Below are 25,382 nucleotides of genomic sequence, written 5' to 3'. Positions count from 1 at the left end.
TTAACATTGATTGGAAGTGTTGTAGCAGTAGCCATCCTACCAGCCATATTAACCTTTTTGATTTTTCTCAAACCATTACCTCCCCTACCAGGATAAAGAAGCCTAATAAGAAAGAAAGTACCTTAGATTGGATTCTCATAAATAATCATCCCCAGACATATGAAGCTGGAACCCTCCCTGATGATGTAAGTGACCACTCACTAACCTACATCATCAGGCTTAAATTCAGTCTACCTAATCCAACCATATCTAGGACAATTAGAACCAAAAAAAACTTCAACCCCGATCTCTTCCAGAGAGAACTAAGAGCATGTAACTGGTCTCCCTTAAAATACCTCACACTGGAAGAAGCTGTTTAATTACTTTAATTCTAACTTCCTAGCCATACTAGACCACCATGCACCAACCCCCTCTATTAGAATGAGAACTAAATCTGCCCCATGGCTTTCAAAAGAAACCAGGCAAAAAATCCATCCCAGAAATAAATACTGGAATAAATCTCGTTTAACTAAAAACCCAGTAGACTAACAAAACTTCAAACAGATGAGAAATGAAACTAAAAAAGCTATACTGTCTGACAAAAGAAACTACTACCTACAATTCCAGCAGACTCACCATAATAAACCAGAAAAGTTCTGGGTGAGTATTAATCAATTATTACACCCTGGTCAATCCATCACACCAAACCCACAAGGCACAGACCAGGAGAATCCCAAGCAGACTGCTAATGCCTTTAATACCTTTTTCACTGAGGCCATTCAAACTCTTGCCAGTCAGTTATCTACTCAGAACTTAACTATATCCAACTCTAACTCTAACCCATCCCCTCCATTTCTCTTCCAACCAGTCCCAACAACATATATTCTTACTCTTATCCAAAAACTGAAACCGTGCACTCCTTCAGCAGACCAACTACCCGCTGAATATCTACAAAAGGCAGCCAAATCCATCGTCTATCCCATTTCCATTCTCATCAATAGAACCATCAGTGAAGGACACATCCCTAAAATCTGGAAAGTATCCCATATTATCCCCCTTCACAAGGGAGGGAACTCTACTGAACTCTCCAATTACTGTCCCATAGCCCTACTTTCTCCCTTAGCAAAGATCATGGAAAAATGCATCCAAAGACAATTGCTAGACCACCTAATCCAAAATAACTTACTTTCAAACTCTCAACATTGTTTCAGACCTTCCCATAGCACTACTACTGCCCTCCTTTCCTTTACTGACTGTATTAACAAAAAACGTAACCTCAATATGCTTTCCTCTGCACCTTTTATAGATCTGTCTAACGCATTCGATATGGTAAATCACCAGATACTTATAAATATCCTTAAATCCCTGTCACTAGATGCACTAGCTATAAAATGGTTCCAGTCCTACTTAGATAACAGACAACAGGCTGTACTTTGGCATAACATTCTATCTACTCATCTGCCCATTAACATTGGTGTTCCTCAAGGGTCCATATTAGGACCGCTCCTGTTTTCTATATTTATCAATGACCTTCACCTAGCAATCCCCCAAGCTACATGCATACTATATGCAGATGATTCCACACTTATATCCTCAGCCACATCTATATCTGAACTTCACTCCCTTACCCAAAATGTGTTTAACACAGTTGAACAATGGTTTACACAGCGCTTTCTCCTTCTGAACCCCCAAAAAAACTAAACTCCTCCTTTTTACTCCTACTTGTAAGTCCCCCCCAATAGACTTCACAGTAACATCCAATAATGGTACTCTCATATTCCCAGATCCAACTACCAAACTACTAGGTATCACCATACATAACAACCTTAACTTCGACACCCATATTAACAATACTCTAAAATCTGTTAATAGAAAACTAGGCTCTCTCTACAGGATCAAACCCTTCCTCTCTCCTGCAGCTAGAATAACTATTGCTCACACCTATCTAATTTCTACTCTCCTCTATGCCTCACCCATATATACTAATCTCTCTAAAAACTACCTTAATAAAATGGAAAACTCCTACAATAACATAGCCAGATTTGCTACAGGTAACCCTTTTAGAACCCATCACTGTTTTAATCTAAAGCAGCTAGGATGGCTTGAATTACAAAATCAGCTTAAATTCCACCAACTTGACCATTGCCCATAAAACCCTTTACCAACCTACCAATACCCCTATACTATGTACCCTCATTACCCCCTACAACAATCTAAAGACCTTACGATCATCACATAAACTTCTTGTAAATATTTGTAAATCAAACAGGGCTGGGGACTCTCTTTTCTCTAATACTGTTGGAAAATCCTGGAACCTTCTTCCTAACAAACTTTCCTCTCTTCCCTGTATATCACTCTTTAAAACCAAATTGAACTTTTCCTCAGAACACACTGGTTTTGCCCCTGTACTAAACCTGACTGATCAACTATCTCTTCTTACTTGGTTCAACCTACCCTCCTCTTCTCCGTAATCAAGTTCCTTTTCTTAATAACAACTTACCTTGTCCTTCTATACTATTACTTACATCTTCAGAATCTCATTAAGGAGACTACTTTTACTAATATATTGCATAATTTCAGCTCCTACTTTTTCTTTATGACTACTTGTATACTAATATATTGCATAATTCAGCTGCCATCTTTTTCTTTATGATGTATTACAACTACATTTTGTATTGTACTAAATGTATCTGTATATTTTACACTATGTTATGAACGAATGACCTCTTTGATTATTCTCTGTACTGCACCTGCAATGTTCATTGTATACATTCATTTTTGTATATGTGATTTTGTTTGTTTCCTCGGAGCTTATCTCCCCGGGCCTCTACTGAAAATGGATATATATCCAGTTAGACTAGCCCGGTCAACAAATGTAAAATAAATAAATAAATCAGAATTTTACAATTAGGGGCCTCTGATAATTATTAATATAAGGCCTCATGCAGGTCTCTGTGTCTTGCGTGTTGACTTTACTGTAAACATAACTAAGTGTAAACATCATTTGGCCTGGTTCCCCACAAATGGCAGTCACTGTAAGCCATAGCAAAATCTGACTTTCAGAGCCTGGAGTGGGATCTGGACTCCTTCCAAGTCAGCTCCCTAAAGCTTGAAGACATCTAGTAGGGAAATAGGACAGTTGTGTAAACTTACCATAACAGTAGATGTTAGAATGATCACTGCTGCAGTAGCCTTAGCTATATGCAGGATATAACAGCCGGCCAGCTTCAAAAGCTTCAGGGCCCTTTCCACATGCTCAAATAATTAGGGAGCTCAAGTTAAGCTGCCTAAAAAGATAGGTTTGAACATCAAGTTCTTCAGAGTTTTTATGCTAACTGAGAGGGACGCTGAGCCCTGAGAGGACAAAGCTAGGAAAAAAAAAATATATATATATATATATATATATATATATATATATATATATATATATGGATCTACTATATTTGGTCGAATTTAATTTGGTCGAAAATTATTTCAGGCAGCCCACTTCACTGAAAGCTCATTTGAGTGAAAGCTCATTTGATCAAATTACATTTGGTTGAAAATGGTATTTATCCCCTGCCTCACTGCAGTGTGACCCCTGAGTGAGAATATAAAGTTAGGGGGGGTGTAGGGGCATAGCCCTCCACATAATTGCATTTTATGCACTATGATATACATGTGTATTCATTAAAAATACATTGAAACATATAGCATCAGTAAAAACTGCCCCCCCCACACCCCCTCTAACTTTATATTCTCACTCTGGGGTCGCACTGCAGTAGGGCAGGGGCTATATTCCATTTTCGACCAAATGTAATTCGACCAAATGAGCTTTCAGTCAAATGAGCTTTCAGTGAAGTGGGCTGCCTGAAATCATTTTCGACCAAATGTAATTTGACTAAAAGCAGTAGACCCATATATCCCATATATATATAGATATATACATACATATATATATATATATATATATATAGATAGATATATATATATATATATATATATATATATGTATACACACTGACAAAACAACACACTCAAAAAATAAAGGGGGATGGAGGGAGAAACTACTGCAGCAGTGACCATTTGAAAATCTGCTGTTACAGTAAGTTTACTCACACAATTCTACTATGTTCATCATATTCATCACTGCTGCAGTACCCATAGCTATATGAGTAGATTACCCAGGTTACAACATTTGGGAGGTAGACGCCTGTGGAGAATGGTCCTAGCAATGCCTGATCTAGACCTATTGAAGGAATCAAGCTTGTAGAGCTATGTAAAAGTATGTAATGATGACCAAGTTTTTGCTTTTAGAGTACTTCTAAAATCCATCCCTTTCCAAGAAGCCATGTATGAAGCCAAGGTGCTCATAGAGTTAGCCTTGACCCTGCCTGGAATAGTTATGTTGTGGTCAGAATAAGTAAAGGTAATAGCCTGAGACAACCATTTTGAAACAGTCTGTTTAGACACAGGTTGTCTCTTCTTCTTGCCATCAAAATAAATGAACAATTGATCCAAAGATATGAAAGATGTTGTTCTGTGAAGATAGTACCTGAGTTGTCTGTGCACATCCATGGTATGGAGTATGCTTTCTCCCTCAGTTTTTGGGTTCAGGAAAGAAAACAGATAAACAAACAATTTGGCTTAAGATAAACTCAGATACCACTTTAGGCATAACAGAAAGATTAATTCCCAAATATACATTGTCTCTGTGGAAAATGAGATAGGGTCGACTCCACATAAGAGCTTACAACTTGGAAGTAATTGGTGAAACAGTTTTCCATGTTAAGAAACTCAAGTCAGCATGATGAGGTGGTTCAAATGGAGAGGTGATAGCTTTTCTTATGCAAAATCCCTTTCAAAAACATTTCCACATGAAAATGCATTGAAAGATTGGGATCCATGTGCAGACATGCTGAAAGAGCCAACAAATTAACCTTGATAGAGGAGTAAGATAAGCCATAGTATAGTAACTCACACAATTACTGTAAAACCAGAGAAACACTAGCCCTAAAAGGGTGCTGGTTATGTTGTTGACCCGACCAGAAAACCGCTTCCATTTGCTAACATATTATTTTCTAGTAGCAGGCTTTCTTACCTTCATAAATACCTGCAACACATCCTCAGCACACAGGTGCCTAAAGGGAATTAAAATCCTATCATCCAGGTACCCTGTTCTTGTGTGAGTGGATACATTTTGTTAGGAAGCTTGTGGTAATTGCCCTTGGCTATTTCCAAAAGAAAGGAGAACTACTGTTGAAGGGAGTCACCACAGTGATCTTGGGGGATTCCTACTGAATCTTCAAAAATATCTTGGATATCAGTGGAAACAGTGAAAAGGCATACAGGAACATTTTTGTCCAAGGAAAGAAAAAGACATCTGTCTTCCAGGCCTCCTTGCATGGAGTTCTAGAGCAGAATTTTGCCAGCTGATTGTTCAGAGAGGAGATAAAGAGGTCTATTGAGGAATTCCCCACAGATGAATCAAATCTTGAAAGACCACTGACCTAGTTTCCATTCATGATGGTCTACCTTTGACCTGATTAGCTTGTCTGACACAGTTTTACTCTGACTGGATATAGGATGCCTGTATAGTGAGATGGTATTGTAAAGTTATATCCCAAGCTAACATTACTAGTCTGCAAATAGGGTAAGACCTGGTTCAGCCTTGCGTCTTGATGCACCACATGACTGTGGTATTGTCTGTAACAACTTGAAGAGGTCCAGGGGATCAGAGATGATGCCTTGATTAGAACAAGCTTCTCTTTTATATGTATGTGCTTGTGTCTGTCCTTGGTGCCCCACACACTTTGCACATTTATCCGTCCTGAAACTGCTCTCCAAGAAAATTCCGAAGCATATGTGTTGACTGGTTGTTTTGGAACAGTGGGGGAGAAGGGAAGACCTGGATTTAGGGATATTTGCTTTCTCCACCAAGTGATTTCTCTTCTCACAAATCTCAGAAGTGGGATTTGAAAATATAATAAGTGTTGGTGCTCAGACCAAAGAGACTCCACTTACCATTGTATTCTTCTTATGTGGAGTCTTACCAGCGGTATCATGAGAATCAAAGATGTCATGATTCCCAAAATCCTGAGGTATTCCCTTGAAGAAACTGAAATCTGAGTGGAAAACCCTAGAAATAGATATAAAGATCTAGTTTTTTGTGTGGAAGTAAAGCTCTTTGAAGTGAGGTGTCTAGCAGACACCACAGGAACACAGTCCTGTGTGATGGAGTCAAAAAAGACTTTTGAATGTTCTGTTGGAATCCCAGCTTGTGTAAGATACCTCTCACCCATATGAGAGATTGGTGACACTTTGAAAAAGACTCTGCAAAGATAAGCAAATTATCTAAATATGGAAAATGTGGATACCCTAAAGCCTGCAAGGAGCTATAACTGGAGCTAGACTCTTTACCGCAGTGGACAGTCCAAAGGGTAAGGCAGAAAACTGATAATGTGATCCAGACACACAAAACCTTAAGAAATGCCTGAAATCTATCTGGATGAATATGGATGTGAAGATAAGCATCTTTTAAATCTAGTGTTTCCAGAAAAATGAAATGAAGAAACATGGGTAATAGGTTATGAAGTGACATAATCTTACACTTGGACACTCTCACAAATTGGTTTAGGAAAGAAATATCCAGGACTAGTCTGCAGGTATGTTCCTTCTTTGTCACCCAAAAACATCATTAAATAAATACCTTTCATAAACTGGTAAGGAGGAGCTGTCTCTATTACTCTTTGTGATAACATATGTTGAACTAAAGGGGGATAGAGAGGTCTGGACTGTTGGAAGAGAAATTACCCCCTGAAAAAGAGGAATATCCCCACTGCCATCTGCCACCTTTATGAATGATCTTCAAAACACGTTTATATGAAACTTTCTGTTGCTATAGAGAGAAGTGGAAATTCAGACTTTCTGGAGGGGAAAAGAGACTGCCAGGATGAGGCGTGCATGGTCCCTTAAATAGTCATTCTGACTTGTTAGACTGTCCTTTGTTTGAGAGGTTCCTGTTTTCTTTTTGGAATCCCCTTGCCAATCCTTCATAAATGTCTGTTTACTAGAATTTGCTGAGACTGATCATTTTGTTTATTGTCAAAACTAGACAAGGGGTAGAGAATCCCTTGGAAAATTTGGAAAAATCCGAGAGATTCCATATATCAGCTTACCCCTCTCATCACATTTTTGACAACCTCTGCATCAGAGAGCATAAAAACAAAACCTCTATCCAAGGTAGAATTTAAAATCTCATTTTTTACATCATCTGGGAGGTTCTGAAAATGCAGCCAGGCAATCTTCCTCAAAACAGTACCAATGGTCATAGCCCTGGAAGAATTCACAACAGAGTCATGCATGCACTTTAAACAAGGAGGTGTTTCCAGTGTAATGGAAGAAACTAAACCATTTAAAGCAGGTTTTTCCTCTCAAGAAGAAACTGCACACAAAACATCCCCCATACTTTCACAATTAGTCAGAATAAACTTTACCATATGAGCCTGACAATTCAAAATTCTGAAAATCAAAGTTGCAGAAGCATACACTTTTCCAGTATTTATCAATTATTTCCCCATCCTTGTCAAAAAGTATAGGACTGGAATTAAATAAATGTTTGGCAGCAGTAGGATTAACTAAAGCTATAGCTGCTGGGTCAGGTTTTTTATTAATTAATTAATTAATTAATTAATTAATTAATTAAATATTTGACATTTGTTGACCAGGTTAGTCGACTGAGCGAAAGCCCTTTTTCAGCGGAGGCCCAGGAAGAAAAGCTCCACAATGAGTACAGACAAAGAAAACAAAAATAATATAACAAATCCAAAAGTGTATAAACTAATCATATAACTAGTATAACAATCACATGAAAGGAAACATTTCTACATCAGAGGTTATTCACAGATGTATGCTACAGCACTTTGAGTGATATAATAGCAGACACACAAGTCTGACAGTAAAAACAAATCCAGGATGTAGTCATTTGTACATCAGAGGTTATATATAAGCATTTATATTTGTACATCAGAAGTTATATATAAACATTTATCACTACACTTTGAATGATATAGCAGTAAATGTATATGCCTAACAGTATCAGAAGTTGCAGATAGAATTCAAGATAAGAGAGAAATTCATACAGCGCTGGGAAAGGAGAAATAAGTGGTTAGGTAAGTAGAGACCAAGGAGTAGAGGATGAAGTAATTGTGGGTCTAGAAGGAGAAGAGGGTAGAAATCCAAGGCAATAAGTAGACATGAGAGGAAGAAGAGGAGGATAGATGAGTGCAAGCAACTGAGAGAAACAGAAGTCTGTTATGGTGGGTGGGTACAGTGACAGAGCCAAGTACTGTGCAGAAGGTTTTTGAGACCAGCCTTGAAACTCTGTGGGTGAGTAATATTTCTGATGTGCAGTGGGAGTTAATGCCAGGCTTAGGAGGGAATGTAGCTATAAAAGTTTTGCCCAGTTTTGTTTTTAGGTTTGTAAATAATGAGGAGGTTTTGTTCAGAACTTTGGAGAGATCTAGAGGAAGTTAGTAGGAGACTAGGGAAGCTGGGTCAGGGCAAGAGGAGGGCTCATACAGAATAGTATGTATGATCTGAAGCTGAGAGAGTAGAAGTTGCTGGGGAACTTCTAACCATTTTAGGCTTTTGAGGGCAATGCAGTGGTGGGACTGGTAGGTTTGGCCTGCTGTGAATCTAGCAGTTTTGTTATAGGTAGATTCTAGTTTTTACAGGAGAGAGGATTGTACATTTGTGGGGATCTGTGAGCTATAAAAGAGAATTGGGAGGAGGTAACCATGGGACAGAGAGATTCTGGAACTGGTGGTAAGAAATATTTTATTAAGATACAGAAGTCTGAGTTTTTGGTGTCTTTTTTAATGTTATAGGCAATGCATAGATCAAATTTGAGTTGGTCATCAATAGGCAATATGTAGATCAAATCTGAGTTGGTCATCAGTGATGACCCCTAGAAGTTTGGTGTGAGACTCAACTGAGATAGGTGTATTGTTTAGAGAAGGGGTAGAGAATGAAGATTTGAAATGATTCAAAGTTTTGTATTCAATTGATAGGAAAGATTTTTGTGTGAGATTATATAATTCAGATAGGGAGTCAGCTATGATAATGACAATGGAATCATCAGCATATTGTACCAGAGATGACTGAGGATAGGAAGTATGCAATTCATTTGTAAAAATGGTAAACAGAAGAGGTCCAATGATTGACCCTTGGGGTATTCCATTGTGACAGGTAAGGCAGGTGATGTAGTCAAGAGCCTGTTGCCAACCTGAGAGGTAACTTGAAAACCAGGAGATGGCTGAAGGAGACATAGTTCATAGAGTTTTGACAAAAGAAGAGGGTGTGACATGGTGTCGAAGGCTTTAGAAAGGTCAAAGAATAGGGTAGAAATTAGTTTGTTATTGTCCCAAGCTTGGGATATGAAGTTTATGAAGAATATGAGAGCAGTAGAGGTGCTGTGTTTTGGATGAAAGCCATGTTGTGTTGAGGTTGAGTAAGTTTTCTTGTAGGAGGTGGTGTAGGATTTGCCTATGGATGGGGATGAGTGTATAAAAATTTAAAAGATTGTGGAACTTCATACAATCTATCTGCTAAATTTTAGGAACAGCTGGATGAGTATCAGGAAAACTGAAGACAGTGTCACGCACATCTTCCAGTGTTGAAAGCACTGGGTGAATGAGTGAATGTTCGGGAAATTCCATTTGTAACATCTCATAGTATTTTCTGAGGGAGGGACTGAGAAACCTCAGTGTTCTCCCAGTGAAAACAATGAATCAATCTGGATGTAGTCTCAGAGAAAGAGAAACCCCTACAGGGAGAATCAGGTACCCCGAATCTGAATCAGAAATCTGAGAAGAAAACCATGCATCGGTCCCTTCAACTTCCTGACCAGATTCAGAATCTTGAATATCTTCAGGAAAAGAGGCATCTCCTATCCAGGGAAATTTGCACAGGAACAGATACCCAATTAGCTTTCTGTTTCTTTTTGACAGGAAAAACGGGGTAAACAGTATTGTTACTGGCAGCAACAGCTTGCCCAAAGATGTGCACAACATTCTGAGTAAACAGGGAAGACTTCCTCCTACCTCTCCCGGGCTTGCCAAGAGTGGCTCTCCTTTGCCCACTGAGGAGACACCAGCAGCTGCAGAGTACATGGCTAACCCCTGGTCAATAGTGTTGTAGGTGCTACACCAAAGGTACACCAGAGGGATCCAGGGTAAAAGATGAGTGATCTGAGGAACTAGCTTTGGCCACAATAAAGTCACCCACCTGTGGCTGGTGCAACTTGCTAACTTGTGGTGGCAAAGGATGTTTGTTTAACTGTTTCTTTTTGTGGCTGGAAGAAGGACGAATCATGGGACTGGTAGTTTGTTCCATTGTCAAGATGGAAATGGTGCTTCTCTCCCAGGGAAAACAAGCAACACAATCCAGTAAAAATTTAAAGTTATACGAAGTCACTTTTTCCAAATAAAAACACAGTAAAAGGACTTTGATACACTTTATCAGCCCCAGAAAGTAAAATAAACCCAATTTCCCAAAGAAAAAAATGTTTTTGCAACTACTTTTAGCCTCTTTTAAACTGACAGAAAAAAATGTGCTCCCATTTAAAAGTACAGTAAAGTCTTGAAAAAGTCAAACAATGTTAAGATTGACATATTCCTAATAAAAAATAATTTTCCCTAACCAGGAAAGTACAAATAACAATAATTATTAAAATGTGGAAGGTTTTCCCCAAAGAGACCTTATCTGTCCAGCAATGGAACAGTACGAGCTGACCGTGAATCCTCAAAAGCCCACAGATGAGTGCTCTTTTTGGAAGCAGGAAAGCTCTGAAGGGCTGTATGCTCAAACCTGTTATTTTATGCAGCTCAGCTCAGGCTGCCTAATGATTTGAGCACATGGAAGATGCACTGAAGCTTTGGAAGCTGGCCATCTGTTAAATCCTTGGCAAAATATAACCCATATAGTTAAGGAAACTGCAACAGTGATCAATGTGATGAACATCTTAAATTTTGAGATAGATAATGTTAAAGTATCCTCTAAGTGTTTGTGGAATGATCTTCATTGATTAACACTATGCATTGCTTGATATGTTACTTGCATATGGGGCCTGGCTTATTTCTCAACAACATAATTACTAGAATCTCAAAGCATGAACCCTTTGCAGCCAGCCTTTGTTGATATTACCACAGAAGCCTGGAGGCACATTCAGTCTTTTGCTGCATCCTGCATGAGGGGTAATACCTTATATCAACCTCCTGCAGACTGAAGTAATACCTTGTCAAAACATCTCAAGGCTGACTTCTGGATGGTCCCACTGGACCTTAATCATTCCCCAAATCTACATTCTACTATATTTTAGCTGGTAGAGCAGATGACCCTAGAGGAGGGCAGGGCTGACAAAAAAGTATATTATTCTTCCTCATTAAGGCTTTGGGGCCTCAGCAGTGTATCTCTCCTGCCCAGGTTCCAAAAATATTCTGAAGGAAGAAGCTCTGGCCATGTTTTGGAGCCTTACATGAGTTTGGGATCACAGAGAATCTTGCCTTACCCAGTCCACTGACATTCTGTTGTACCCTACCTTAGTCATGACTTGATGTCTTGAGTGAATACTTCGGTAACATATCCATGTACCTGGGATAGATGACATGGCTGCAACTGTCCACCTAGAAAAATAGTGAGGGTGGCCTCCTGCCTAATGTTTCTTTGACAGCAGCAGGAATTTTGGGTGAGGGCTTCGATCCTTGGTAATAGGCAGACCCTATTCATTCAGAGATCTTCCTCCTCAGTAACTGAGCTCTTACTCTTCTGGAAGAAGAAAGAGGACACATAGATACCTGAGGAAGAGGGTCAGTAATGTTTTTCCTTGTCCCAACTTTTAAGTGACCCTAATAGTTTCCTCTTATACCACTAAGAATACTGGTGTCATGGGGGGAGGGGGCTTTCTAGATATTCCTTTGGGGGTAGCATTCACTGGAGACTGACAAAAGGAGAAATCATCCTCTGTAGATCCTCCCCACCTCCTGATGTTTATGTTATTCCCACTCATTCAAGGTCTTCTGTGAACAGCAGCAATTCAGGCCCATATTCCATCAGCTACAGGAGTAGGGAAGGCTGATCCTTTCTGTGGAAGAAGAAGGAAGAAGGGCTCTGCCTCATCTTCCTCCTGGTCTAGAATTGCTGTTTTCCTAATCCACTGGGTTTAAATATCCTTGTTCTCAGGAAAAGCTGGACAACAGGATAATCATTATCCCCTTTCTTTTGAGGAAAAGCAGGGCTGCAATCCTTTTTTGTGTCATGGCAGCTGCCTTCTCTGCTTGGGGGGGGGGGGGTTGAGTTGTTGTAGGTATTGGCCACTGAGCATGGAAGAAGAAGAACACCTCTGAGTCCATCCACAATTTTCTGGCTACAAGTTGTCATGCCTACAGTTTCCATAGTATTGTTTTCTTAGGATAGAGTTTCTTGCATTGAGGTCCCCTTTTACACTCTCTTTTCAAGAGACAACTTGTTCTGGGCTGGAATGTCATGTTCCCCATGCTGGCTATTCCTTCCCTGTGGAAGGCAACTTCATTTTAATATGTCTTCTTGATAGTAAGACAGACAGACAGGCTCCAGAAACCCAAGCTAACTTAGTTGTTGAGATGCTCCCCATTCACTAGGGAACCTTAGCATTTTGTATTCCAAGTGTCAGTGGGAGTGCTAAAGGTGGGTTGGAACTTTTCCTTCCCTTAATCATACCCCTCAGTGATGGGGCTAGTGTGGATGCTGATGTCTAACAGGAATTCTGCTCAGTCTAGGGTAGACTTTCCTTCCTGAGGTCTTCCTGTCCTATGTGGAGTTGGCTCATGGTACAAGGGGTGCAGATGCCTCTCCTTAGCTCTGTGGGCCTAGCCATTGGGCTATGCTTCACACCTTTCTAGAAGAGGGGTCTGACATTACTAGGTTTTCCCTTGGCAGGCTTGAACACCATGGCTACTTGGACTCATGATGCTCCTTTCACAGGTAACCTTTTTGCCCCCAAGTAGTAAAATTACCTGGGTGGCAGAAGCTGAAGAGCCACATCAAAATCAGTAAGGAGTACTGGAGCAGGCTTGACTCAATGGCTGGAGGCAAGAAAGGTTGTCAGTAAAAGGAGGATTCATTATAAACATAGACAATATAATAGGATTTCTTTACAGTATCTATTGATTTACAAAGAAGAGCATCCTTGATAGGTTGGGATTTCATTACAGCCAGGCTTGATTATTGGTCTTCCCTGTAAGTCAGGCAAATAAGCACCAAGCAATAAGTAAGAACATATTTGTTATGTTTGGTGGTGGTATTATGTTTCACACCCTAGACAACAACTGTTGCAAAACCTCCCTTTGCCTTAGAGAGGTAATACAGTCTGTAATGTTTGGTGAAGGTGTATTTGAGGAGAAAATTACAGCCTCACAAATATCCCCTCCTGATACCCCTCTAAAAGGCAACAGAATTAATTAATCTATTAATTTAATCAGCTCTTACTGAACCCTGAATGGTCTTGCCAGCTATGTAATAATAATAATAATAATAATAATAATAATAGTGCCTGGTATGCTTGACTATCATAGGTTCATAGATTCATAGGTAAGTACTAGGCTATCTGCCCATGGGCATTTATAAGCCTAGCCACAGAGTGATGGCTTTCAACTCCCCATTAGATTTGTAACCTGGGCCTCTGTCAACAGGGCTCCTGAAGTGATCCCAGGGTAGAACTTACGATTACCCATCCACTCATCAAGATTTCTCTTGAAGAGTGTCAGAGAGGAGCTCTGTCGAATATGGATTGGGATTCTATTCCAGAGTGAGGGGAGTCACTGGGACAGGAATCTATCCCTCCAGCTGTCCTGTTTATTGTTGTACATAGATTCAAGTTGCTAGAATGAGTGGTTCTGAGGGATCTCATTTTTTTGAGGTGAAGCATGTCCATTAGTTCAGGGTTTGACATGGCCCTATAGGTCAGGCATAGGTCACCTCTGAGCAGACAGTAAGCGACTGGGAAGAGCTGGAGAGTTTTTAGTCGTGCTACATAGAGTAATTGTTTAAGGCCCTTAATCCTCTTAGTGAGGTACTTCTGCAGTCTTTCTAGTTGTTGCAGGTGTCTAGTGAGGTACATCCCAAATGGGGTATTGTACTCTATTATGGGCCTAATGAGTGAGGAGTAAAGGGGCACAATCACCTCCTTGGATCTGGATGAGAAACCCTTTGTGATCAGGTGTGTCACATAGAAGGATTTCCTGACCATTTTGGCTATGTGGTTATCAAAGGAAAGCATGCTATCTACTTGGTTACCCAGGTCCCTAATTACTTCTTCTGTACTTAGTGGATTCCCATCTATGTGGTAGTGTGTAGGTACTTTGTTTTTCCCAAATGGGACTGCTATGCATTTTTTGGCATTTAGCTTGAGGCCATGACTTTGACATCAGGTGTTTGTCTCTGTGAGACCCTTTTGCAGGATGTCTGTGTCAGCTGGAGAGTCAGTTATTGCACCCAATTTACAGTCATCTGTGAACTTGGTTAGCCACAGTCCCTTGCCTTTGCCTGTACTTCGGAGAAATATATACTGAACAGGAGGGGTCCCAGGTCTGAGCCCTGCGGGACTCCGCTTGTGACTGGTTTAGAGTCAGACATGGCGCCTGCCACTCTTACCATGTGGGTTCTGTCTGAGAGCCAATTGGCAACTCATCTCGTATCAATTTAAAAGCTGTTTTTCAACTGGATTGCTAAACTGTTAAAGTATAAAAGAAACAAGGCTGACTACCAACATTTCCTTTGGGCTTTTATATAAGTTTACCTTAGTCAGTGATCACAAGCCGTGAAGTGACACCTTATCATGTGGGCCCTCTAACCAAAGTGTAATGTGTCAATGATTATGGAATACATTGTGGAAGAGGGTGCATGCTGTTTGCCCAAGTTCAGCTGAGTTGCTGAAGTCACCAGCTCAGCTCTTTTACCAAGCCTGGAATCAGTGAAAATGGCATGTCTAACAAGTTCTCCACTTGATCTGAAAGATTCCTTACAAAAATCCAAATCTTCCTCATGTGCACCCTGATGTTCTGGACCATAATAACGGTAGCCAACATGTAACCAAAAACATAAGGAAGAGTCAATCACCAAGCAAGGCTCATTAAAACAGGGCCACCATTTCTTCATTCTTCTTCTCAGTCAAAAACAGTTCCTTGCAGAATGAATACAAGCTGATTCTAAAAACATCCAGATCTGTTTTTTCCTCTCAGAGAACAGAATGAATACAAGCTGATTCTAAAAGCATTCAGATCTGGGGGGGGGGGGTTCCCTCAAAGAAGAATATCTTCTAAAGAAGATGCTAAGACAAAGGATGATAGAAAAAAATTTCTCCCCATACAAGGCAATGAATTTATATATCACATCCTTTCTTGTGGTTCTGAGGAGACCAGTCTTGAATCCCTCCAGCCTCAACAAGCAACTGAGAGTAAGATAATGCCTTAGACCTTGCTAACTCTTTTGCCTCACAGTAAGTATCTAGATAGGAAAGATGCTTACTGTCATGCTCAGTATTCATGCCCCAGAGGAGACCTCAGATTTCATATAGTCCTTCTGCACTTTCCACGAAAGATGTACTGCTGCATGCATAGCCTGTAATAAAACGGGAAGAAGACCCACTCTAGAAAATGTAAGAATGGTGTGACATCCCTTCTCTAGGCCAGTAATCAAGGAGCCTCAGTTCTCACCACTGACACCAGTGGGGAACATTCACTTAGAAAAAATTAGATACACACAGTATTTTCAGATGTAGCTGTCTGCACCAAATACAATTTCCCATAAGAGCACATGGGGAACACACTCAAGTCCTGGGGCTAGCCTTCCCCTCCAGGCCCCAAATAAGACTCCATCTTTCTCTCTCTGCAGAAATCAGTGCTCTGTGTCCCTGTTTCAAGTAGCTGACACACACACTCTTTGAGACACACCTGGGGAAGGCTGACACAGATTTACCTGCTATGCCACCTCCACCTGGATGATAAGGTAGATTCACTGCCACCAGCCAGCTAGTTTAAGGCTGTTATCAGGGTACCCAATTACTCTTAGTAAAATTAGCACTTATACAAATGGCATTGTTGACTAATTGGTAAGACTTTCAGGAGCATGATGCTACAGTGCCACTAAATAAATGCAAGCACTCTCAAGGGTTAAAATGTTTTCTAAAAGACCAGCCACAATGAAAGGTATAAATATATTTAATAATAAATAATACAATAGAAAACATGAAAATACTGAATATCTATTTACAATTAACACCAGAGTTTCAATTCACAGGAAATATAAAAAATAACACAGATGGAAAGACTAAGACATATACAGAAAAACAATACTTTTAGCTAATCTCACTATATTTTCCTAACTGACTCAAAAATTACTGCTCCCTGCTTACGTTACTTACTAAAGCAGGGCAAGATGAAGTGGGTGAGTGATTTTTGTCAGTTTCAAAATAGAGTGATGGGTGTCCTCTGTCACATCTCTCACTAATATATAGATACAATTTAAATTTCAATGCTGGCTACAGGATGACATCACATCTGGTCACCTGATTATGTAGTTCCCTCACTACTCCCTCACTAGAAACTTGAGCCAAGATCTGGTACAGATGTGTCACAATTCACACATAGAACCTTGCTAATATTTATTTCAGCATCTGGAGACTGTAAAACAATTCCAGTACTTCCACCCTTCTTGCAGAGACTAACCAGACATTCTCTGGTACCTCAGGGTATCAATTAGTTTACTACTAAGGACATTAAGAGCAGGATCCCAGCCCAGACATTGCGTCTCTGGCTCCATTCAGACCTGAGAGATAAAATCTGTATGGCCTAAACCAAGTCATTTAATTTCAAGCTATTTTTCTTAAGAGCTGGGCTGAGCTTAACCCCTTCCCTTCCAACATCCTCTATTAACACATATACATTTTATCAGTTACAATACAGGCTGACATACATGTATATTTCTTTTCTGTCCAGCAGGACCCACTGTTGATAGACTTTTAACACAAGCAACTTTACGAATACATTTTTAACACAATCATCTGTACAAATCAGTTTGACATACATATGACACAAAATTCTTTACATAACTCCAGATAGTTATGCTGGCATATGATACACATTCACTGCCCTACTTTCTCTGGCATAGCTGGCACTACCTCACCTCATCACAAAGAGCACTATGGAAAATGAAGTCAGGGAAAGCAGCAGGCTCAGATGAAATCATTGCAGATATTATCAAGATGTTGAGTGAGTTACAGAAGAAATGGCTCCTGAGGAGTGTCATCGCATTATGAAGAGAAAGACGTATCTCAGATGACTGAAGAATAAGCATTCTAGTACCAGTGCATAAAAACAAAGAGAACACTCCCAACTGTGAGAAGTACAGAGGTATCAAACTCCTGTCACACTGCACGAAAGTGTTGGAGTAGTTAATGGATAAACGAATGCAAAGAGTACTAGAATGTAAGATGGGAGTTACACAGCACAGATTAAGTTCAAAATGAATGGATAGTGGAAAAGCTGGAGATAAGGAAGCAGTCAAACTGGGCATTCCTACATTTAGAGAAAGTATATGATAAGGCTCAGAGAGGGATTCCCAATGGGATTTCAACTCTGAGCCCACTGCTGTTCATACTGGTGATGGACTACATTAGCAAACAGTTTGGACACGACAGATCAACAAAGCTGCTGTATGCAGACAATGTGGCACTACAAGCAGACTCTGAACAGGGACCTCAGCAAATGATACAGGGAATGCAAAACTGAAGGCACATGGGATGAAACTGAGTAGAGACAAGCCCACTGTCATAACAGTAAATGGGGAAAGTCAGAAGGAGCTAAAATTTTAGATAGAAGGTATAATACTGCATCAGTTTATCAGCTTTAAATATCTGTGAGGTGTGGTTGAGAAGAAGGGAAGGCTGAATAGGAGGTCAAAGCTATAATCAGAGCTGCTGCAGCTAATAGATAGTGTATGACAAATGGATACCAAATGAGCTGAAAAAATAAGGTGTCTGAAAGAGTTGTGGAACCAGTATAACACAGAAATCTGAGCAGTGAAGGCAGAGCAGTTGAGGAAGCTTGAGGTGACAAAGATGAAGTACCAGAGAGAGGTAGTAGGATTCACACTATGAGACAGACAAGGAACAAAGTACTTCAGAGCAGAAGCCAAAGTGGTCCCAGTTGTAAAAAGGGGCAAGAAGAACAAGTGAATGTGGTTTGGCCACGTGTAAAAAAACAGAAAATGAATAGAGCAAGATAATTTGAGAGATACAAAAAGAAGACAAGAGGAAGCAAGGATGTCCAGCCAAGAGATGACTAGATTTTCTAAGATAAGACCTACAACAATCAAGCATGATACTTGAAGAAGGTAAGAGAATACCACTGAGCTGAGAGAGGTGGCAAAATTGACGTGACACCCAAACCTCAAGTAGAAAAATGGAAAAAATGAGGGATGATGATGATGACTTCAGCATTTCCAGTCTGCTCTTATTCCTTTCAGTCTAGCAGCTACATCAACAGGATTTTCCAGATGTCTTGACTAACTGATACAAAATACTACTTTTGACTGAAGACTGAAACTGGGAAATAGTGATCCTGTTTAAGTTAGTTGTGCACATTATTGCACGGTTTAAATTAAAAAAAAGTTATAAATGAATTAAATGTAAATAATGGAAGCAGTACAAATTCACATAGGATGCAATAAGAAAGAGATCCATATAATGAAAGTTAAATAGCTAAAATATTGTTAGAAATTTAAACTGTCTGTGAAAAATAAATATAGTGATGATCATAAATAAACATAATTAAACCAACAAAAATATTATATGACTAACTGAATCACACTAACTGTGATTGCCAATCTATAGCATTCAAAACTAAATTAAAATATATTGTTTAGGTTGTAATAATGTTAAACATACAATACAGTTAAATAAGAAAACATACAATATTGGTTCAGATTAATAAAATAAATTACAGGCAATGACCAAAGACTTCCAAGATGGCTACACACTGATCAATAGCTTACTTTCAGCTCTCTCAGTGTAAAAAAAGAAACCGAGAAACAACAGCAAGTGATATTGTCAGAGTGAGTAAAACTCAGTTACTGACTAGTAAGTTAACTGCCTGGATGCTATCAAGGAAGACATTTAGAGAACCTGAAAGAAAATCAATCAGAAAAAGTGAAGAGAAAACACAGTTTGAGAAGAATCCAGCAGCTATTCAGCAAAAAGCAGTTCAAGCTCCAACTCTGGTACAAGAGATGGCTTCCAGTAATTTTGAGGGAAAAATAAGTCAAATAAGCTCAGACTTAAACTAAATGAAACATTGAAGGAGCATATCAAATCAAATAATAAAAGGCTGAAAAAATAGAAGAACTTTAATCAGATGTTCAGATAAACAGATAAAACCGCAAAAATTAGAGACTGAAATGAAGAAAAAACTGGCTAAGAGTGAGACTGTCCAAGAAGAGCTGTTTCAGAAAATGATATAGTTAGAGGGCAAGGCATGCAAAGAAAGTCTGAAATTGTCTACTGTACAAGAGAAACTGGAAGGAACAGACTCTATTAATTTTATGAAAACACAAATAAGTAGGCTAAGGGGAAATACAAAAGTTTGTCGAACAAGAGGTGAGCCATCAAACATAAGCAGATTCTGCTTCTCATTTTTTCTGATGGTAAGACTGACTTTGCCAGTGAAACCTTTTCCAGTGTTGCAAAGGAAAATGCATGAGACACAGAAAAAAGTGTAGGACTTGACTAGATGAACTGGGAGTACTTTGGACTTGAACTGGAGTCTGTGGTTGGGAGATGGAGATGAACAGGAAGAAGACCAGCAACATTGAAATTAGTAAATAAAGCTGAGATGATAAAACATCAATCAGATTTGTGGAATATGGGTTTAAAGGAAAAAGTGGCTGTGAAAGATTGGATTTTTGTTTACTTTGTTAAACTTCTTGGGGAACTGGCAGGCATATGCCACACTTCATGTCATTAAACCTGGGGAAGACACTAAAAGGAAAAAAGAGGGAGAAAGAGTGGAAAACATAACTGTAAGTAAACAATTTTTGTTCTTAATAGTATTTGTATAAAATATTGTATGATATAAAGTTCATGTGATATAGTGAGTATTTTCAGTGATCGTTGTATGTGATAAGGTTACTAAAGTAAACAGTACTTTTTGTCTTTTTTTAGTTTTAAGAAATGTAGGCATTACAATGTAAAAAAAATAGAAAAAGGCTGGGCAAAAACACTTTTAACTCAATAGGTTATAATCTCAGGCTGTTGGGGTAGGGATGGGGTATAAAAGTGCACTGATTATAATATATGTACAACTGAAATGTTTTCTTTAACTTTTGCACAAGTGAAAATCTGGATTAATGCCATTGGCTTAACATAATAACTTTTTTGTGAATGCAAGTGGGTTTAAAAATGAGAGACCACAATGTAATAAATAGTTTTCTTTAAGCAAAAAAAAAATGTTCAGTATCAGTTGAGAAATCTGGAGCTGAAGGCAGCTCTACATTTTGATCGTATGTTTCCATGGAAACAAGCTTACCAAAGGTGAAGGCAATAAATCAAGAAATCTGGACATTGTTTACTGACAGAAATGTAAAATTAAAAGGTACAAGGGCAAGAAGTTCAGTAAAAAATAACGTTTGAAATTATTGGAAGTGAATGAGTGATAGCAGCTTTTCTTTAATCTAAATACTTTACCACTTTCATTAGAACTGTATATAATTTAGTTTTATTTAAAGATAGCCAGAGCACTTTTTCTTAAGGCTAAAAGTTAATATTTTCTGACAACATATAAGTTGTTTTTCACATCTGGGAGGGAGATAAAGATGACAAAAGAACATACAGCAATTAATGTAAGTAGGAGCACAGGCTGTAAGATGCTTCTTAGCATGGATATCTGGCATGGCTTAGTGGTAAATCACTTTGTCTATGGTGTGCAGGGTCCTGGGTTCGAGCCTTGCAGAGGCTGTTTATTTTAATGGGATGTTGGCATAATGGTTAAGGTGTTTACCTTACAGAGACAAGGTGCAAGGTTTGATTCTCACATGGGGTAATTTGCTAGGCTTAAAATGGCCCCCAAGGGCAGTTTGCCTAGTACTAATCTATCAATCTGAAGAAGGCTAAGTAGCCGAAAGCGCTTATCATTTCATTATCTTGGTTGGGAGGGTGGCCTAATGGTTAAGGTGTTTGCCTTACAAACACAAGGTGCAGGGTTTGAATCTCACAAGGGATAATTGGCTAGGCTTAAAATGGCTCGCAAGGGCAGTTAGCCTAGTATTAACCTATGATAACCTTAATTTTAGTTTAGGCTTTGCCTGTGTGTGCCGCTTTTAATTTGGGACAAGTGTTCCTGTCAGGAAGGTTAAACTTCATTATTTGAGGATGTGCATAGTTTTGTTTGTTTGCTTTAAGGTTATGGGTGTATTCCAGGGATGTGTTTGTTTTTTGTTTAAGGGTCTTTATTAAAGCAAAAAGTCTTATAAAATGTGGTGTCGGTTGCAGTTGAGGTGATAAAAACAGCTATATAAAAGATCAACCTGCCAAACATTATTGGGTAGATATAACACAAAAGCTGGAAATAAGCATTTAAAAAACTGTCATATATAATACTTGGAAATAACTTACTATCATAGTGACTACACTAAACATATTACTTTGGAATATAAATGGTCTCACAGGTATAAAGAAAAAGGAAAGAATACTGAATTATATTAAAAAATGTGGAGTGCAAATAGCAATGCTATAGAAGACACACTTGGAAAGAAATGAGCATGTGAATTTGATAAAGAAAGGATTTCACAAAGGATATTCAGCAGAGTATCAGGGTCAAAGGAAGAAGGGGAGTACTTATGCCAATTACTACAGAAGCTCCAAAGATGATAGAAGAAGGGGGAAAAGATAGCAATAGTAATGGCAGATTTGTAGTAGTAAGGATCTACTGGCAAGGAAGGATAAATACACTGACATGTATTTACATTCCACCAAAAACTGCTGTTATGGAGCTTAAGAACATTTTAGGAGAAATAATTAGCTTTCAGCAGGGAATATTATTTATAGGTGGGGACTAGAAATTGATTTGCAGCAGTGAGGATGCATCTGGTGGACCTAGAAGGGAAAATATATTAAACAGGTTAGATTTCTGAAGAAATTTATGAAACTATTTTGTAAGAAAGATGTGAATTCAGTAGTAGAAACTCAGAGAGAAATATTATTCCCCAAGGAACAATAACTGGGTTACTCTAGACAATAATTATATTTCACAGAAATGTGTGCATTTAATTGAAAGCTTCAGCATACATCCAATAACTATTTCTCAGATCATGGACCAATAACTAAGATAAAAATCTAGGGTAATGAAGTTGCTGTTAAAAAGAGAGAAATTTAAAAAATGGGCTGTGGAAATTATTCAAGAGATATTAGGGAAGAAAGAAATTGCTTCAGAAGTCATAGATAGTGAGTGGGATAAAATGAAAGTGGAGTTTAAAATCAGGGTAGAAATAAAAGAAAAACAGATACGGTTAATAAGTAACAAAATTATTTATCAGGGCTGACATAAATTAAAGTATTGCAGAATAAGGGGGATCTCACAAAATAAGAAGCAGTGCAGATGCAGGGTACTAAAGAGAAAAGGAATATCTGGATAATATCCATGAGTTTAGAAAGATTACTGTTAAGCAGCTGTGTTTTGAGTAGAAGACCATTTAGCATGACTTCGGCAAAAGAAAGCAAAAAAGGTTCTAACTAAACTGAGGTAAGGAGCCTATAACAAAGAAAAATAACCATATATTCTATAGTGGTATTAGAGATATTCTTGTAAATTTTGTGAAAATTTGTATAAAGCAGAGGAACATGAAAATAAAAAAAAAGCACAAATGTAAATATTTGCGGAAGACATGGGTATGCCAGTGTCATAGGTAGATGAGGCTGAACAATTAGTAGTTAATACAGGAGGAGATCAGATATAAATGGTGATGTATAATCAATCTATAGGAAAGTCTCTAGAAATAGATGGTATTCTTTTGGAAGTTTAAAAAGCCAGGAGGGAATAAAGTGATCAATATCTGGAAGGTTTAGTTTAATAGTATTTTAAAAGGAGGGGGAACACCAACATCCTGGAAGAAAGCTGTTGTGGCTATAATACCTCAAGGTGAAAAAGACCCATCACACCTAGCTTCAAGTAGGCCCATTTCAATTTTAAACCATTATTATAAAGCGTTTATGTCTATAATAGCTAAAATAATGGCAAAGGCGTTGCCAAAACTGATAGATATGGGTCAGTGTGGTTTTGCAGAGGAGAGGCAAACATTTGACAACATTAATAGAACAATGGTGATCCAGAGGGAAGCAGAATGTAAGAAAATATCATTGTTGGTGGGTCTTGATGCAGTGAAAGCATTCAACAGAGTAAACAATGATTCTAAGAGTAGGGCAATGGAAGCATTTGCATACTGTGGTACAAAAATGTGGCTAATTAGGAGGATATATGAGGGATCAGAGGCAAAAGTTAAAGTGTGAGGGTTCCTCTTTGATAAATTGTGTCTGAATAGAGGAAGCAGGCATTGTGTCCTCTTTCCCCTTTGTTATTTATTTTGAGCCACTGGCAAAGAAAATAAGGGACTCAAGATATTAAAGGATATAATTGGCATTGTAATCAAGGAAAGTTTGCTTTATTTGCAGATGATATTATTTTGTACATGATAAAACCCAAAAAGGACATCTCAGTCTTATGAATATTCAAGACAGTTTAAAGATTTTTTTTGGATATAAAATTAACAAAGACAAAACAAAGGCTATAGCTATGGATTATGTACCCACACATGAATTGGTTTAATAATACCTATATTTATGGTGGCATGATAAAAAATAAGTATTTAGGAGGATGGGTTAAAAATTATTCTGTTATGGCAGCTAAGGATATTTGGGGAAAAAAATAAAGAAAAGATAATACAAAGACTGAAAAATTGGAAGATCTTGTTTATGGATATGGATAACAAGATAAAAGCAGTGAAAATAGTTTTAGTCCCTTTAGTGTTATATACAGGTCAGACAACCGCAGGCCTCAGCTGAAAATGAGCCAAAAGCCTAGTTTTGCCTTCCTGGTAAATTTATTTATTTATTTATTACATTTGTTTACCGGGTTAGTCCCACTGGGCTTGTGGCCCATTTTCAGCGGAGGCCCGGGAGGAAAAACCCTAAGTAAAAGAAAAAATGACAAGTATATGAACTACAAAAATAGGAAATAGCAATATACAGAATAAACAGTATATATACAATATAAGGAATTTACATTATTAACAGGATTAACAAAAATTAATGCAATCACAATGTATACAGAGATAAACAATACAACAAAAATTTTGTGCAGATACATGCTATATGCCACAGCAATGTAAAAAGTGGAAAGAAATGTGAGAAGGAAAGAAGAGATTTATTAAAAAAGAGCCAATTAGTAATGTGAAGACCATAGGGAAAAAGTTAAGAGGAGATCTGATAGGAGGATAGAGTGAAGGCAAAGAGAAGAGAGAGAAAAACATAATGTTAACCAGGCGAAATACAAGAGCAAAGCCAGTTAATAGTTAGATGTTTTTTAAGAAGGAGTTTAAATTTGGCGGTTGTAGGGGTATTTAGTATATGTTGGGGAATGCTGTTCCAAATGTTTGCAACATAACTTACAAATAAAGAGTCACCAAGAGAGTTGAAGCATTTCTTAGGTTTTAGAAGAAGTTTGATAAATAAATAAAATAAATAAATAAAATATTTTTATCAACCAGAGGAGACGTTATGGACAGTAATTAAAAAAGAGTTGAATGATTTTATCTGGGGGGGGGGGAAGAGTGCAAGGGTCAAGTGGGATAAGTTGATTCTTAACCTGATTTGAAGGGATATTTTAGATCTAAACAGTGAAGGTTCATATACATAACACAAGCAAAAAGCTATAATTTAAAGTGGAAAGGGATTGAGATGCAACGAGGGGAATTCAAGAAATAAGGAGAGAGTGGGAGTTTGGATGCAGATTCTTAAGGAGAATAGTGACAGCCATATAGAATATTATGGGCTTCCTTGAAATTGATTACATGTATAGAGCTGCAATCATGGGACTCCATACATATCTGCTGGCCTCACAGGACCCAAACGGAGTGAAAGTTTTGAAACATGAAGAGAAAAAAATATAAGATGACTTCCCTGCTTAGTCTAGCAGAAGCATATCAACATCAAGCAGGAATGGAAATCAAACCAGAAGTAGATAAAAATCAGGGGGCAACTGAATGTGCCAAAAAACAAAGGAAAGAATATAAGGTGAATGATCAGATGAGAAGGCAAGAAATGTGGAAAATGCATAAATATAAAA

The sequence above is a fragment of the Protopterus annectens genome, chromosome 1.part1, assembly GCF_019279795.1.
Source record: "Protopterus annectens isolate FY-2018-M chromosome 1.part1, PAN1.0, whole genome shotgun sequence".
Lineage (NCBI taxonomy): Eukaryota > Metazoa > Chordata > Ceratodontiformes > Protopteridae > Protopterus > Protopterus annectens.
The sequence above is the reverse complement of the archived record's forward strand: the minus strand, read 5'-3'. Positions refer to the sequence as shown.